The sequence below is a fragment of the Argopecten irradians genome, chromosome 14 (genome assembly GCF_041381155.1).
Source record: "Argopecten irradians isolate NY chromosome 14, Ai_NY, whole genome shotgun sequence".
NCBI lineage: Eukaryota > Metazoa > Mollusca > Bivalvia > Pectinida > Pectinidae > Argopecten > Argopecten irradians.
In genome coordinates, this window is record NC_091147.1 from 29,792,439 (window position 1) to 29,809,064 (window position 16,626).

The 16,626-nt window shown below is 43.0% G+C and overlaps 1 protein-coding gene across 2 annotated transcripts in view; it reads left to right on the forward strand.

Moving 5' to 3' along the window:
• The window catches only part of LOC138306860 (deoxyribodipyrimidine photo-lyase-like), a 247,001-nt gene that overhangs the window by 73,146 nt on the left and 157,229 nt on the right, over window positions 1–16,626 (forward strand). The window lies entirely within an intron of this gene.

The window sequence follows — 16,626 nt, forward strand, 5'->3', positions numbered from 1 at the left end:
TCATAGAGTTCTACATGGATTGTAACCAAATTTGGCCACAAACATTCTTGGGGGAAGGGGAACAGAACTTGTATAAATTTTGAATCTGACCCCCCGGGGGCAGGAGGGGCGGAGCCAAATAGGGGAAATAGAGGTAAATCCTATAAATCACTACTTGTCCTAGAGTTGTGCATGGATTGTAACCAAATTCGGCCACAAACATCCTTGGGGTAGGGGGAACAGAACTTGTATAAATTTTGGCTCTGACCCCCCCGGGGGCAGGAGGGTCAGGGCCCATAAGGGAAATAGAGGTAAATCCTATAAATCACTACTTGTCCTAGAGTTGTGCATGGATTGTAACCAAATTCGGCCACAAACATCCTTGGGGTAGGGGGAACAGAACTTGTATAAATTTTGGCTCTGACCCCCCCGGGGGCAGGTGGGTCAGGGCCCATAAGGGAAATAGAGGTAAATCCTATAAATCACTACTTGTCCTAGAGTTGTGCATGGATTGTAACCAAATTTGGCCACAAACATCCTTGGGGGAAGGGGAACAGAACTTGTATAAATTTTGGCTCTGACCCTCAGGGGGCAGGAGGGGCGGGGCCCAATAGGGGAAATAGAGGTAAATCCTTTAAATCGCTATTAGTCCTAGAGTTTTACATGGATAATGACCAAATTTGGCCACAAACATCCTTGGGGTAGGGGGAACAGAACTTGTTTAAATTTTGGCTCTGATCCCATGGTGGCAGGAGGGGCGGGGCCCAATAGGGGAAATAGAGGTAAATCCTTTAAATCGCTACTAGTCATAGAGTTCTGCATGGATTGTAACCAAATTTGGCTATAAACATCCTTGGGGGAAGGGGAACAGACCTTGGGGGAAGGGGAACAGAACTTGTATAAATTTTGGCTCTGACCGTCAGGGGGCAGGAGGGGGGGGGCCAATATGTGAAATAGAGGTAAATTCTATAAATCGCTACTAGTCATAGAGTTCTGCATGGCATGTAACAAGATTTGGCCACAAACATCCTTTGTTGAAGGGGAACAGAATTTGTGTAAATTTTGGCTCTGGCCCCCCCAGGGGCAGGACGGGTGGGGCCCAATAGGGGAAATAGAGGTAAATCCTATAAATCGCTACTTGTCCTAGAGTTGTGCTTGGATTGTGACCAAATATGGCCATAAACATCCTTGGGGAAAGGGGAACAGAACTTGTATAAATTTTGGCTCTGACCCCCAGGGGGCAGGAGGGGTGGGGCCCAATAGGGGATTGAGAGGTTAATATTAAAATTCCTTCAGAAAAGAAACAATGAACCTGTATTCAGAACATTACTTGGCATTACAAACCAGGTGAGCGATACAGGCCCTCTGGGCCTCTTGTTTAGTCTATTCTATTCTAATCGCCTTTTGTCCGGCGTATGTTCGTAAACAATTTACATTTTCGACTTCTTCTCCAAAACTGCTGAAGCAATTTCAATGAAATTTTGCATAAACCTTCTAAGGCATTAAGGCCAATTAAAAATTGTGAATTATATGGTCCCCACCCCTCAGGGAGCTATGGGAGGGGCAAAAGGGGTAAAATTTACTAAAATTTCAAAAATCTTCTTCTCCACTCACAGATGTGATGGAATTCAGAGACTTAGAAAGGTCCTAAGGTCCTTTACAAAATTGTGAATTATATGACCATGGGGCTCAGGTTTTCCCCCTGGGGAGGGGGTTAAGTTTACTATAGTTTATATAGGGAAAGCACATTTTTAGGTCACCTGAGACGAAGTCTCAAGTGACCTATTCTAATCGCCTTTTGTCCGTCGATCGTGCGTCGTGGGTCGTCCGTCGTGCGTCGTCCGTCGTATGTCCGAAACTCAATTTACATTTTTCGACTTCTTCTCCAAAACTGCTGAAGCAATTTCAATGAAATCTTGCACAAACCTTCCAAGGCATAAGGCCAATCAAAATTGTGAATTATATGGTCCCCACCCCCCTGGGGGCTGTGGGAGGGGCCAAAAGGGGTAAAATTGAGTAAAATTTCAAAAATCTTCTTCTCCACTCACAGATGTGGTAGAATTAAATACTCTTCATAGATAGAAAGGTCTTAAGTTCCTTTACAAAAATTGTGAATTATGTGACCCTGGGGTCTCTAGTTTCCCCCAGGGGAGGGGGTTAAGTTTACTATACTTTATATTGAGAAAACACATTTTTGCGCATTATTTGGTCATTTGTAATAGGAAATGAGTCAAATGTTGTCAGAATTATCAGTATGAGATGGCCATTTAATCCTATTAACAAATTTTCTATGACTGACCCCCAGGGGCCTTCGGGGCGGGGTCAAAAGGGGTCAAATAGGCAATAACTTCAAAAATCTTCTTCTGAAATTCTGGAAATGTTAGAATCACATACTCTTCATAGATGGAAAGGTCTTGAGGTCCTTTACAAAAATTGTGAATTGTATGACCCTGGGGTCTCCCGTTTCCCCCTGGGGAGGGGGTCAAGTTTACTATAGTTTATATAGGGAAAACACATTTATGAGCATTTTTTGCTCAATTTTCATTGGAAACGAGTCAAACTTGTTTAGAATTATTTGCCTGAGATATCATTTTAATATCATATCTATATTGGTCCTATTCAACCCCCTCGGGGCAGAGGGGCGGGGCCAAATGGGGCAAATAGGCTAAAACTTAAAAAATCTTCTTAAATACTGGAAATGGTAGAATCAAATACTCATCATAGATGGACAGGTCTTAAGGTGTGTTTTAGGAAAATTGTGAATTATATGACCCTTGGGTGTCAGGTTTCCCCCTGGGGAGGGGAATAAGTTTACTGTAGTTTATATTAGGGAAAACACATTTTTGAGCATTATTTAGTCATTATAATAGGAATTTAGTCAATTGTAGTCAGAATTATCCCTATGTGATGGCCATTGAATTTTATTACCAAATTTTGCATGACTGATCCCTAGGGGTCTTAGGGGCGGGGCCAAAAAGGGTCAAATAGGCTAAAACTTCAAAAATCTTCTTCTGAAATTCTGGAACTGGTAGAATCAAATACTATGCATAGATGGAAAGGTCTTTAAGTCCTTTACAAAAATTGTGAATAATATGACCCTGGGGTCTCATGTTTCCCTCTGGGGAGGGGGTCAACTTTATTTTAGTTTATATAGGAAAAAACACATTTATAAACATTATTTGCCTATTTTTCATAGGAAATTAGTCAATCTGGGTTAGAATTATTAGCCTGAGATAGCATTTTTACATCATATCCATATTGGTCCTGGCCGACCCCCAGGGGCCAGAGGGGTGGGGCCAAAAGGGGTCAAAATGGATAACATTTCAAAAATCTTTCTTCTGAATTCACAGATTTGATGGAACCCAATAATCTTCATAGATTAAAAAGTCAAATTTATAAAATCACTGACTGGCTTCATGGGCCTGATGGGCAAATATATATTGTTTATATGCATGTCTTTGTTTCATTCTGTATCTGAACTCAGGTGACCGTTAAGGCCCATGGGCCTCTTGTTTTTATTATTTTGAAAAGAAGTTTGTTAGAATATTGTTGTGTATGTATGAATATATGCATTCTGCTAATGACTATTACTTAACTTTATTTTACTATGAATTAAACAAAAGGAAGTAATGAAGATAACAGAATGTACTCATACTTCCCTTAGCAAATTCTAACGTCAGGTATCAATGATATATCAGTATATAATTAGTAACAACTAGGCTCATTTAGGACAACCTCCCCAGAATGATATAATTAGTAACAGCTAGGCTCATGTAGGACAACCTTCTAGAATAGTATAATTAGTAACAACTAGGGTAATTTAGTACGACCTCCCCAGAATGGTACGATTAGTAACGGCTAGGGCCATTTAGGACAATGTCTCCAGAATGGTACAATTAGTAACAGCTAGGATCATTTAGGACAATCTCTCCAGGATGGTACGTTAAGTAACAGCGAGACTCATTTAGGACAATCTCCCCAGAATGATACAATTAGTACCAGCTAGGCGCATTTAGGACAACCTCCCCAGAATGCTACGATTAGTAACAGCTAGGCGCATTTAGGACAACCTCCCCAGAATGCTACGATTAGTAACAGCTAGGCTCATTTAGGACAACCTCCCCAGAATGTACGATTAGTAACAGCTAGGCTCATTTAGGACAACCTCCCCAGAATGCTACGATTAGTAACAGCTAGGCTCATTTAGGACAATCTCCCTAGAATGATACGATTAGTAACAGTAGGCTCATTTAGGACAACCTCCCCGGAATTGTACGATTAGTAACGGCTAGGCTCATTTAGGACAACCTCCCCAGAATGGTACGATAAGTAACAGCTAGGCTCATTTAGGACAACCTCCCCAGAATGATACGATTAGTAACAGCTAGGCTCATTTAGGACAACCTCCCCAGAATGGTACGATTAGTAATGGCTAGGCTCATTTAGGACAACCTCCCCAGAATGATACGATTAGTAACAGCTAGGCTCATTTAGGACAATCTCCCCAGAATGATACGATTAGTAACAGCTAGGCTCATTTAGGACAACCTCCCAGAATGATACGATTAGTAACAGCTAGGCTCATTAGGACAACCTTCCCAGAATGATACGATTAGTAACAGCTAGGCTCATTTAGGTCAATCTCCCCAGAATGGTACGATTAGTAACAGCTAGGATCATTTAGGTCAATCTCTCAAGAATAGTACGATAAGTAACGGCTAGGCTTATTTAGGACAACCTCCCCAGAATGGTACGATTAGTAACAGCTAGCTCATTTCAGACAACCTCCCCAGAATGATACGATTAGTAACAGCTAGGCTCATTTAGGACAACCTCCCCAGAATGGTACGATTAGTAACAGCTAGGCTCATTTAGGACAACCTCCCCAGAATGGTACAGCTATACGATTAGTATACATATAACAGCTAGGCTCATTTAGGACAACCTCCCAGAATGACACGATTAGTAACAGCTAGGCTCATTTAGGACAATCTCTCCCAGAATGGTACGATTAGTAACAGCTAGGCTCATTTAGGACAACCTCTCCCAGAATGGTACGATTAGTAACAGCTAGGGCTCATTTAGGACAATCTCCCCAGAATATACGATTAGTAACAGCTAGGCTCATTTAGGACAATCCCCAGAATGTACGATTAGTAACAGCTAGGCTCATTTAGGACAACCTCCCCAGAATGGTACGATTAGTAACAGCTAGGCTCATTTAGGACAATCTCCCAGAATGGTACGATAAGTAACAGCTAGGCTCATTTAGGACAATCTCCCCAGAATGATACGATTAGTAACAGCTAGGCTCATTTAGGACAACCTCCCCAGAATGATACGATTAGTAACAGCTAGGCTCATTTAGGACAACCTCCCCAGAATGGTACGATTAGTAACAGCTAGGCTCATTTAGGACAATCTCCCCAGAATGGTACGATTAGTAACAGCTAGGCTCATTTAGGACAATCTCCCCAGAATGGTACGATTAGTAACAGCTAGGCTCATTTAGGACAACCTCCCAGAATGATACGATTAGTAACAGCTAGGCGCATTTAGGACAACCTCCCAGAATGCTACGATTAGTAACAGCTAGGCTCATTTAGGACAATCTCCCCAGGATGGTACGATTAGTAACAGCTAGGGCCATTTAGGACAATCTCTCCAGAATGGTACGATTAGTAACAGCTAGGATCATTTAGGACAATCTCTCCAGAATGGTACGATAAGTAACAGCTAGGCTCATTTAGGACAACCTCCCCAGAATGGTACGATTAGTAACAGCTAGGCTCATTTAGGACAATCTCCCCAGAATGGTACGATTAGTAACAGCTAGGCTCATTTAGGACAACCTCCCCAGAATGGTACGATTAGTAACAGCTAGGCTCATTTAGGTTAATCTCTCAAGAATAGTACAATTAGTAACAGCTAGGCTCATTTAGGACAACCTCCCCAGAATGGTACGATTAGTAACAGCTAGGCTCATTTAGGTTAATCTCTCAAGAATAGTACGATTAGTAACAGCTAGGCTCATTTAGGACAATCTCCCCAGAATGGTACGATTAGTAACAGCTAGGCTCATTTAGGACAACCTCCCCAGAATGGTACGATTAGTAACAGCTAGGCTCATTTAGGACAACCTCCCCCAGAATGGTACGATTAGTAACAGCTAGGCTCATTTAGGACAATCTCCCCAGAATGGTACGATTAGTAACAGCTAGGCTCATTTAGGACAATCTCCCCAGAATGGTACGATTAGTAACAGCTAGGCTCATTTAGGACAACCTCCCCAGAATGGTACGATTAGTAACAGCTAGGCTCATTTAGGACAATCTCCCCAGAATGGTACGATTAGTAACAGCTAGGCTCATTTAGGACAATCTCCCCAGAATGGTACGATTAGTAACAGCTAGGCTCATTTAGGACAACCTCCCCAGAATGGTACGATTAGTAACAGCTAGGCTCATTTAGGACAATCTCCCCAGAATGGTACGATTAGTAACAGCTAGGCTCATTTAGGACAATCTCCCCAGAATGATACGATTAGTAACAGCTAGGCTCATTTAGGACAATCTCCCCAGAATGATACGATTAGTAACAGCTAGGCTCATTTAGGACAACCTCCCCGGAATGGTACGATTAGTAACAGCTAGTCTCATTTCAGACAACCTCCCCAGAATGATACGATTAGTAACAGCTAGGCTCATTTAGGACAACCTCCCCAGAATGGTACGATTAGTAACAGCTAGGCTCATTTAGGACAATCTCCCCAGAATGGTACGATTAGTAACAGCTAGGCTCATTTAGGACAACCTCCCCAGAATGGTACGATTAGTAACAGCTAGGCTCATTTAGGACAACCTCCCCAGAATGGTACGATTAGTAACAGCTAGGCTCATTTAGGACAACCTCCCAGAATGGTACGATTAGTAACAGCTAGGCTCATTTAGGTTAATCTCTCAAGAATGGTACGATTAGTAACAGCTAGGCTCATTTAGGACAACCTCCCCAGAATGGTACGATTAGTAACAGCTAGGCTCATTTAGGACAATCTCTCCAGAATGGTACAATTAGTAACAGCTAGGCTCATTTAGGACAATCTCCCCAGAATGGTACGATTAGTAACAGCTAGGCTCATTTAGGACAATCTCTCCAGAATTGTACGATTAGTAACAGCTAGGCTCATTTAGGACAACCTCCCCAGAATGGTACGATTAGTAACAGCTAGGCTCATTTAGGACAACCTCCCCAGAATGGTACGATTAGTAACAGCTAGGCTCATTTAGGACAACCTCCCCAGAATGGTACGATTAGTAACAGCTAGGCTCATTTAGGACAACCTCCCCAGAATGGTACGATTAGTAACAGCTAGGCTCATTTAGGACAATCTCCCCAGAATGGTACGATTAGTAACAGCTAGGCTCATTTAGGACAATCTCCCCAGAATGGTACGATTAGTAACAGCTAGGCTCATTTAGGACAATCTCCCAAGAATGGTACGATTAGTAACAGCTAGGGTCATTTTGGACATTCTCTCCCGATGGGTACGATTAGTAACAGCTAGGCTCATTTAGGACAATCTCCACAGAATGGTACGATTAGTAACAGCTAGGCTCATTTTGGACAATCTCCCCAGAATGGTACGATTAGTAACAGCTAGGCTCATTTAGGACAATCTCCCCAGAATGGTACGATTAGTAACAGCTAGGCTCATTTAGGACAACCTCCCCAGAATGGTACGATTAGTAACAGCTAGGCTCATTTAGGACAATCTCCCCAGAATGGTACGATTAGTAACAGCTAGGCTCATTTAGGACAATCTCCCCAGAATTGTACGATTAGTAACAGCTAGGCTCATTTAGGACAATCTCTCCAGAATAGTACGATTAGTAACAGCTAGGCTCATTTTGGACAATCTTCCCAGAATGGTACGATTAGTAACAGCTAGGCTCATTTAGGACAATCTCTTCCAGAAATACGATTAGTAACAGCTAGGCTCATTTAGGACAATCTCCCCAGAATGGTACGATTAGTAACAGCTAGGCTCATTTAGGACAACCTCCCCAGAATGGTACGATTAGTAACAGCTAGGCTCATTTTGGACAATCTCCCCAGAATGGTACGATTAGTAACAGCTAGGCTCATTTAGGACAACCTCCCCAGAATGGTACGATTAGTAACAGCTAGGCTCATTTAGGACAATCTCCCCAGGATGGTACGATTAGTAACAGCTAGGCTCATTTAGGACAACCTCCCCAGAATGATACGATTAGTAACAGCTAGGCTCATTTAGGACAATCTCCCCAGAATGGTACGATTAGTAACAGCTAGGCTCATTTAGGACAACCTCCCCAGAATGGTACGATTAGTAACAGCTAGGCTCATTTAGGACAACCTCCCAAGAATGGTACGATTAGTAACAGCTAGGCTCATTTAGGACAATCTCCCCAGAATGGTACGATTAGTAACAGCTAGGCTCATTTAGGACAATCTCCCCAGAATGGTACGATTAGTAACAGCTAGGCTCATTTAGGACAACCTCCCCAGAATGTTACGATTAGTAACAGCTAGGCTCATTTAGGACAATCTCCCCAGAATGGTACGATTAGTAACAGCTAGGCTCATTTAGGACAACCTCCCCAGAATGGTACGATTAGTAACAGCTAGGCTCATTTAGGACAATCTCCCCAGAATGGTACGATTAGTAACAGCTAGGCTCATTTAGGACAATCTCCCCAGAATGGTACGATTAGTAACAGCTAGGGCCATTTAGGACAATCTCTTTAGAATGGTACGATTAGTAACAGCTAGGCTCATTTAGGACAATCTTCCCAGAATGGTACGATTAGTAACAGCTAGGCTCATTTAGTACAATCTCCCCAGGATGGTACGATTAATAACAACTAGGCTCATTTAGGTCAATCTCTCACAGAATAGTACGATTAGTAACGGCTAGGCTCATTTAGGACAACCTCCCCAGAATGGTACGATTAGTAACAGCTAGGCTCATTTAGGACAATCTCCCAGAATGATACGATTAGTAACAGCTAGGCTCATTTAGGACAACCTCCCCAGAATGGTACGATTAGTAACGGCTAGGCTCATTTAGGACAACCTCCCCAGAATGGTACGATTAGTAACAGCTAGGCTCATTTAGGACAATCTCCCCAGAATGGTACGATTAGTAACAGCTAGGCTCATTTAGGACAATCTCCCCAGAATGGTACGATTAGTAACAGCTAGGCTCATTTAGGACAATCTCCCCAGAATGGTACGATTAGTAACAGCTAGGCTCATTTAGGACAATCTCCCCAGAATGGTACGATTAGTAACAGCTAGGCTCATTTAGGACAATCTCCCCAGAATGGTACGATTAGTAACAGCTAGGCTCATTTAGGACAACCTCCCCAGAATGGTACGATTAGTAACAGCTAGGCTCATTTAGGACAACCTCCCCAGAATGGTACGATTAGTAACAGCTAGGCTCATTTAGGACAATCTCCCCAGAATGGTACGATTAGTAACAGCTAGGCTCATTTAGGACAATCTCCCCAGAATGGTACGATTAGTAACAGCTAGGCTCATTTAGGACAATCTCCCCAGAATGGTACGATTAGTAACAGCTAGGCTCATTTAGGACAACCTCCCCAGAATGGTACGATTAGTAACAGCTAGGCTCATTTAGGACAATCTCCCCAGAATGGTACGATTAGTAACAGCTAGGCTCATTTAGGACAACCTCCCCAGAATGGTACGATTAGTAACAGCTAGGCTCATTTAGGACAATCTCCCCAGAATGGTACGATTAGTAACAGCTAGGCTCATTTAGGACAATCTCTCCCGAAGGGTACGATTAGTAACAGCTAGGCTCATTTAGGACAATCTCCCCAGAATGGTACGATTAGTAACAGCTAGGCTCATTTAGGACAATCTCCCCAGAATGGTACGATTAGTAACAGCTAGGCTCATTTAGGACAATCTCCCCAGAATGATACGATTAGTAACAGCTAGGCTCATTTAGGACAACCTCCCCAGAATGGTACGATTAGTAACAGCTAGGCTCATTTAGGACAATCTCCCCAGAATGGTACGATTAGTAACAGCTAGGCTCATTTAGGACAATCTCTCCCGAATGGTACGATTAGTAACAGCTAGGCTCATTTAGGACAATCTCCCCAGAATGATACGATTAGTAACAGCTAGGCTCATTTAGGACAATCTCCCCAGAATGGTATGATTAGTAACAGCTAGGCTCATTTAGGACAATCTCCCCAGAATGGTACGATTAGTAACAGCTAGGGCCATTTAGGACAATCTCCCCAGAATGGTACGATTAGTAACAGCTAGGCTCATTTAGGACAATCTCCCCAGAATGGTACGATTAGTAACAGCTAGGGCTCATTTAGGACAATCTCCCCAGAATGGTACGATTAGTAACAGCTAGGCTCATTTAGGACAACCTCCCCAGAATGGTACGATTAGTAACAGCTAGGCTCATTTAGGACAATCTCCCCAGAATGGTACGATTAGTAACAGCTAGGCTCATTTAGGACAATCTCCCCAGAATGATACGATAAGTAACAGCTAGGCTCATTTAGGACAATCTCCCCAGAATGATACGATTAGTAACAGCTAGGCTCATTTAGGACAACCTCCCCAGAATGGTACGATTAGTAACAGCTAGGCTCATTTAGGACAACCTCCCCAGAATGGTACGATTAGTAACAGCTAGGCTCATTTAGGACAACCTCCCCAGAATGGTACGATTAGTAACAGCTAGGCTCATTTAGGACAATCTCCCCAGAATGATACGATAAGTAACAGCTAGGCTCATTTAGGACAACCTCCCCAGAATGGTACGATTAGTAACAGCTAGGCTCATTTAGGACAACCTCCCCAGAATGATACGATTAGTAACGCTAGGCTCATTTAGGACAATCTCCCAGAATGGTACGATTAGTAACAGCTAGGCTCATTTAGGACAATCTCCCCAGAATGTTACGATTAGTAACAGCTAGGCTCATTTAGGACAACCTCCCCAGAATGGTACGATTAGTAACAGCTAGGCTCATTTAGGACAATCTCCCCAGAATGGTACGATTAGTAACAGCTAGGCTCATTTAGGACAATCTCCCCAGAATGGTACGATTAGTAACAGCTAGGCTCATTTAGGACAATCTCCCCAGAATGGTACGATTAGTAACAGCTAGGCTCATTTAGGACAATCTCCCCAGAATGGTACGATTAGTAACAGCTAGGCTCATTTAGGACAATCTCCCCAGAATGGTACGATTAGTAACAGCTAGGCTCATTTAGGACAATCTCCCCAGAATGGTACGATTAGTAACAGCTAGGCTCATTTAGGACAATCTCCCCAGAATGGTACGATTAGTAACAGCTAGGGCCATTTAGGACAATCTCTCCAGAATGGTACGATTAGTAACAGCTAGGCTCATTTAGGACAACCTCCCCAGAATGGTACGATTAGTAACAGCTAGGCTCATTTAGGACAATCTCCCCAGAATGGTACGATTAGTAACAGCTAGGCTCATTTAGGACAATCTCTCCAGAATGGTACGATTAGTAACAGCTAGGCTCATTTAGGACAACCTCCCCAGAATGGTACGATTAGTAACAGCTAGGCTCATTTAGGACAATCTCCCCAGAATGGTACGATTAGTAACAGCTAGGCTCATTTAGGACAATCTCCCCAGAATGGTACGATTAGTAACAGCTAGGCTCATTTAGGACAATCTCCCCAGAATGGTACGATTAGTAACAGCTAGGCTCATTTAGGACAATCTCCCCAGAATGGTACGATTAGTAACAGCTAGGCTCATTTAGGACAATCTCCCCAGAAAGGTACGATTAGTAACAGCTAGGCTCATTTAGGACAATCTCCCCAGAATGGTACGATTAAGTAACATCTAGGCTCATTTAGGACAACCTCTCCCCAGAATGGTACGATTAGTAACAGCTAGGCTCATTTAGGACAATCTCCCCAGAATGATACGATTAGTAACAGCTAGGCTCATTTAGGACAACCTCCCCAGAATGTACGATTAGTAACAGCTAGGCTCATTTAGGACAATCTCTCCCCAGAATGGTACGATTAGTAACAGCTAGGCTCATTTAGGACAATCTCCCCAGAATGGTACGATTAGTAACAGCTAGGCTCATTTAGGACAATCTCCCCAGAATGGTACGATTAGTAACAGCTAGGGCCATTTAGGACAATCTCTCCAGAATGGTACGATTAGTAACAGCTAGGATCATTTAGGACAATCTCTCCAGAATGGTACGATTAGTAACAGCTAGGCTCATTTAGGACAACCTCCCCAGAATGGTACGATTAGTAACAGCTAGGCTCATTTAGGACAACCTCCCCAGAATGGTACGATTAGTAACAGCTAGGCTCATTTAGGACAATCTCTCCAGAATGGTACGATTAGTAACAGCTAGGCTCATTTAGGACAATCTCTCCAGAAGTGTACGATTAGTAACAGCTAGGCTCATTTAGGACAATCTCCCCAGAATGGTACGATTAGTAACAGCTAGGCTCATTTAGGACAATCTCCCCAGAATGGTACGATTAGTAACAGCTAGGCTCATTTAGGACAATCTCCCCAGAATGGTACGATTAGTAACAGCTAGGCTCATTTAGGACAATCTCCCAGAATGATACGATTAGTAACAGCTAGGCTCATTTAGGACAATCTCCCCAGAATGGTACGATTAGTAACAGCTAGGCTCATTTAGGACAACCTCCCCAGAATGGTACGATTAGTAACAGCTAGGCTCATTTAGGACAATCTCCCCAGAATGGTACGATTAGTAACAGCTAGGCTCATTTAGGACAACCTCCCCAGAATTGGTACGATTAGTAACAGCAGGCTCAATTTAGGACAATCTTCCCAGAATGGTACTGATTAGTAACAGCTAGGCTCATTTAGGAGCAATCTCCCCAGAATGGTACGATTAGTAACAGCTAGGCTCATTTAGGACAATCTCCCCAGAATGGTACGATTAGTAACAGCTAGGCTCATTTAGGACAATCTCCACAGAATGGTACGATTAGTAACAGCTAGGCTCATTTAGGACAATCTCCCCAGAATGGTACGATTAGTAACAGCTAGGCTCAATTTAGGACAACCTCTCCCCGAAATGGTACGATTAGTAACGGCTAGGCTCATTTAGGACAATCTCCCCAGAATGGTACGATTAGTAACAGCTAGGGTCATTTAGGACAATCTCCCCAGAATGGTACGATTAGTAACAGCTAGAGTCATTTAGGACAATCTCCCCATAATGGTACGATTAGTAACAGCTAGGCTCATTTAGGACAATCTCTTTAGAATGGTACGATTAGTAACAGCTAGGCTCATTTAGGACAATCTCCCCAGAATGGTACGATTAGTAACAGCTAGGCTCATTTAGGACAATCTCCCAGAATGGTACGATTAAGTAACAGCTAGGCTCATTTAGGACAACCTCCCCAGAATGGTACGATTAGTAACAGCTAGGCTCATTTAGGACAATCTCCCCAGAATGGTACGATTAGTAACAGCTAGGCTCATTTAGGACAATCTCCCCAGAATGGTACGATTAGTAACAGCTAGGGCTCATTTAGGACAATCTCCCCAGAATGGTACGATTAGTAACAGCTAGGGTCATTTAGGACAATCTCCCCAGAATGGTACGATTAGTAACAGCTAGGCTCATTTAGGACAACCTCCCCAGAATGGTACGATTAGTAACAGCTAGGGCCATTTAGGACAATCTCCCCAGAATGGTACGATTAGTAACAGCTAGGCTCATTTAGGACAATCTCCCCAGAATGGTACGATTAGTAACAGCTAGGCTCATTTAGGACAACCTCCCCAGAATGGTACGATTAGTAACAGCTAGGCTCATTTAGGACAACCTCCCCAGAATGGTACGATTAGTAACAGCTAGGGTCATTTAGGACAATCTCCCCAGAATGGTACGATAAGTAACAGCTAGGGTCATTTAGGACAATCTCCCCAGAATGGTACGATTAGTAACAGCTAGGGTCATTTAGGACAATCTCCCCAGAATGGTACGATTAGTAACAGCTAGGCTCATTTAGGACAATCTCCCCAGAATGGTACGATTAGTAACAGCTAGGCTCATTTAGGACAATCTCCCCAGAATGGTACGATTAGTAACAGCTAGGCTCATTTAGGACAATCTCCCCAGAATGGTACGATTAGTAACAGCTAGGCTCATTTAGGACAATCTCCCCAGAATGGTACGATTAGTAACAGCTAGGCTCATTTAGGACAATCTCTCCAGAATGGTATGTTAAGTAACAGCTAGGCTCATTTAGGACAATCTCCCCAGAATGATACGATTAGTAACAGCTAGGCTCATTTAGGACACAACCTCCCCAGAATGGTAACGATTAGTAACAGCTAGGCTCATTTAGGACAATCTCTCCCGAAGGGTACGATTAGTAACAGCTAGGCTCATTTAGGACAATCTCCCCAGAATTGTACAATTAGTAACAGCTAGGGTCATTTAGGACAATCTCTCCCGAAGGGTACGATTAGTAACAGCTAGGCTCATTTAGGACAATCTCCCCAGAATGGTACGATTAGTAACAGCTAGGCTCATTTAGGACAATCTCCACAGAAAAGTACGATTAGTAACAGCTAGGCTCATTTTGGACAATCTCTCCCGAAGGGTACGATTAGTAACAGCTAGGCTCATTTAGGAAAATCTCCCAAGAATGGTACGATTAGTAACAGCTAGGCTCATTTAGGACAATCTCCCCAGAATGGTACGATTAGTAACAGCTAGGCTCATTTAGGACAATCTCCCAGAATGGTACGATTAGTAACAGCTAGGCTCATTTAGGACAATCTCCCCAGAATGGTACGATTAGTAACAGCTAGGCTCATTTAGGACAATCTCCCCAGAATGGTACGATTAGTAACAGCTAGGCTCATTTAGGACAACCTCCCCAGAATGGTACGATTAGTAACAGCTAGGCTCATTTAGGACAATCTCCCCAGAATGGTACGATTAGTAACAGCTAGGCTCATTTAGGACAATCTCCCCAGAATGGTACGATTAGTAACAGCTAGGCTCATTTAGGACAATCTCCCCAGAATGGTACGATTAGTAACAGCTAGGGTCATTTAGGACAATCTCCCCAGAATGGTACGATTAGTAACAGCTAGGGTCATTTAGGACAATCTCCCCAGAATGGTACGATTAGTAACAGCTAGGCTCATTTAGGACAATCTCCCCAGAATGGTACGATTAGTAACAGCTAGGGCCATTTAGGACCATCTCCCCAGAATGGTACGATTGGTAACAGCTAGGCTCATTTAGGACAATCTCCCCAGAATGGTACGATTAGTAACAGCTAGGGCCATTTTGGACAATCTCCCCAGAATGGTACGATTAGTAACAGCTAGGCTCATTTAGGACAATCTCCCCAGAATGGTACGATTAGTAACAGCTAGGCTCATTTAGGACAATCTCCCCAGAATGGTACGATTAGTAACAGCTAGGCTCATTTAGGACAATCTCCCCAGAATGGTACGATTAGTAACAGCTAGGCTCATTTAGGACAATCTCCCCAGAATGGTACGATTAGTAACAGCTAGGCTCATTTAGGACAATCTCCCCAGAATGGTACGATTAGTAACAGCTAGGCTCATTTAGGACAATCTCCCCAGAATGGTACGATTAGTAACAGCTAGGCTCATTTAGGACAATCTCCCCAGAATGGTACGATTAGTAACAGCTAGGCTCATTTAGGACAATCTCCCCAGAATGGTACGATTAGTAACAGCTAGGCTCATTTAGGACAACCTCCCCAGAATGGTACGATTAGTAACAGCTAGGCTCATTTAGGACAATCTCCCCAGAATGGTACGATTAGTAACAGCTAGGTTCATTTAGGACAATCTCCCCAGAATGGTACGATTAGTAACAGCTAGGCTCATTTAGGACAATCTCCCCAGAATGGTACGATTAGTAACAGCTAGGCTCATTTAGGACAATCTCTCCAGAAGGGTACGATTAGTAACAGCTAGGCTCATTTAGGACAATCTCCCCAGAATGGTACGATTAGTAACAGCTAGGCTCATTTAGGACAATCTCTCCAGAATGGTACGATTAGTAACAGCTAGGCTCATTTAGGACAATCTCCCCAGAATGGTACGATTAGTAACAGCTAGGCTCATTTAGGACAATCTCCCCAGAATGGTACAATTAGTAACAGCTAGGGCTCATTTAGGACAATCTTCTCCCAGAAATGGTAACGATTAGTAACAGCTAGGCTCATTTAGGACAATCTCTCTCCAGAATGGTACGATTAGTAACAGCTAGGCTCATTTTGGACAATCTCCCCAGAATGGTACGATTAGTAACAGCTAGGCTCATTTAGGACAATCTCCCCAGAATGGTACGATTAGTAACAGCTAGGCTCATTTAGGACAATCTCCCAGAATGGTACGATTAGTAACAGCTAGGCTCATTTAGGACAATCTCTCCCGAAGGGTACGATTAGTAACAGCTAGTCTCATTTAGGACAATCTCCCCAGAATGGTACGATTAGTAACAGCTAGGCTCATTTAGGACAATCTCCCCAGAATGGTACGATTAGTAACA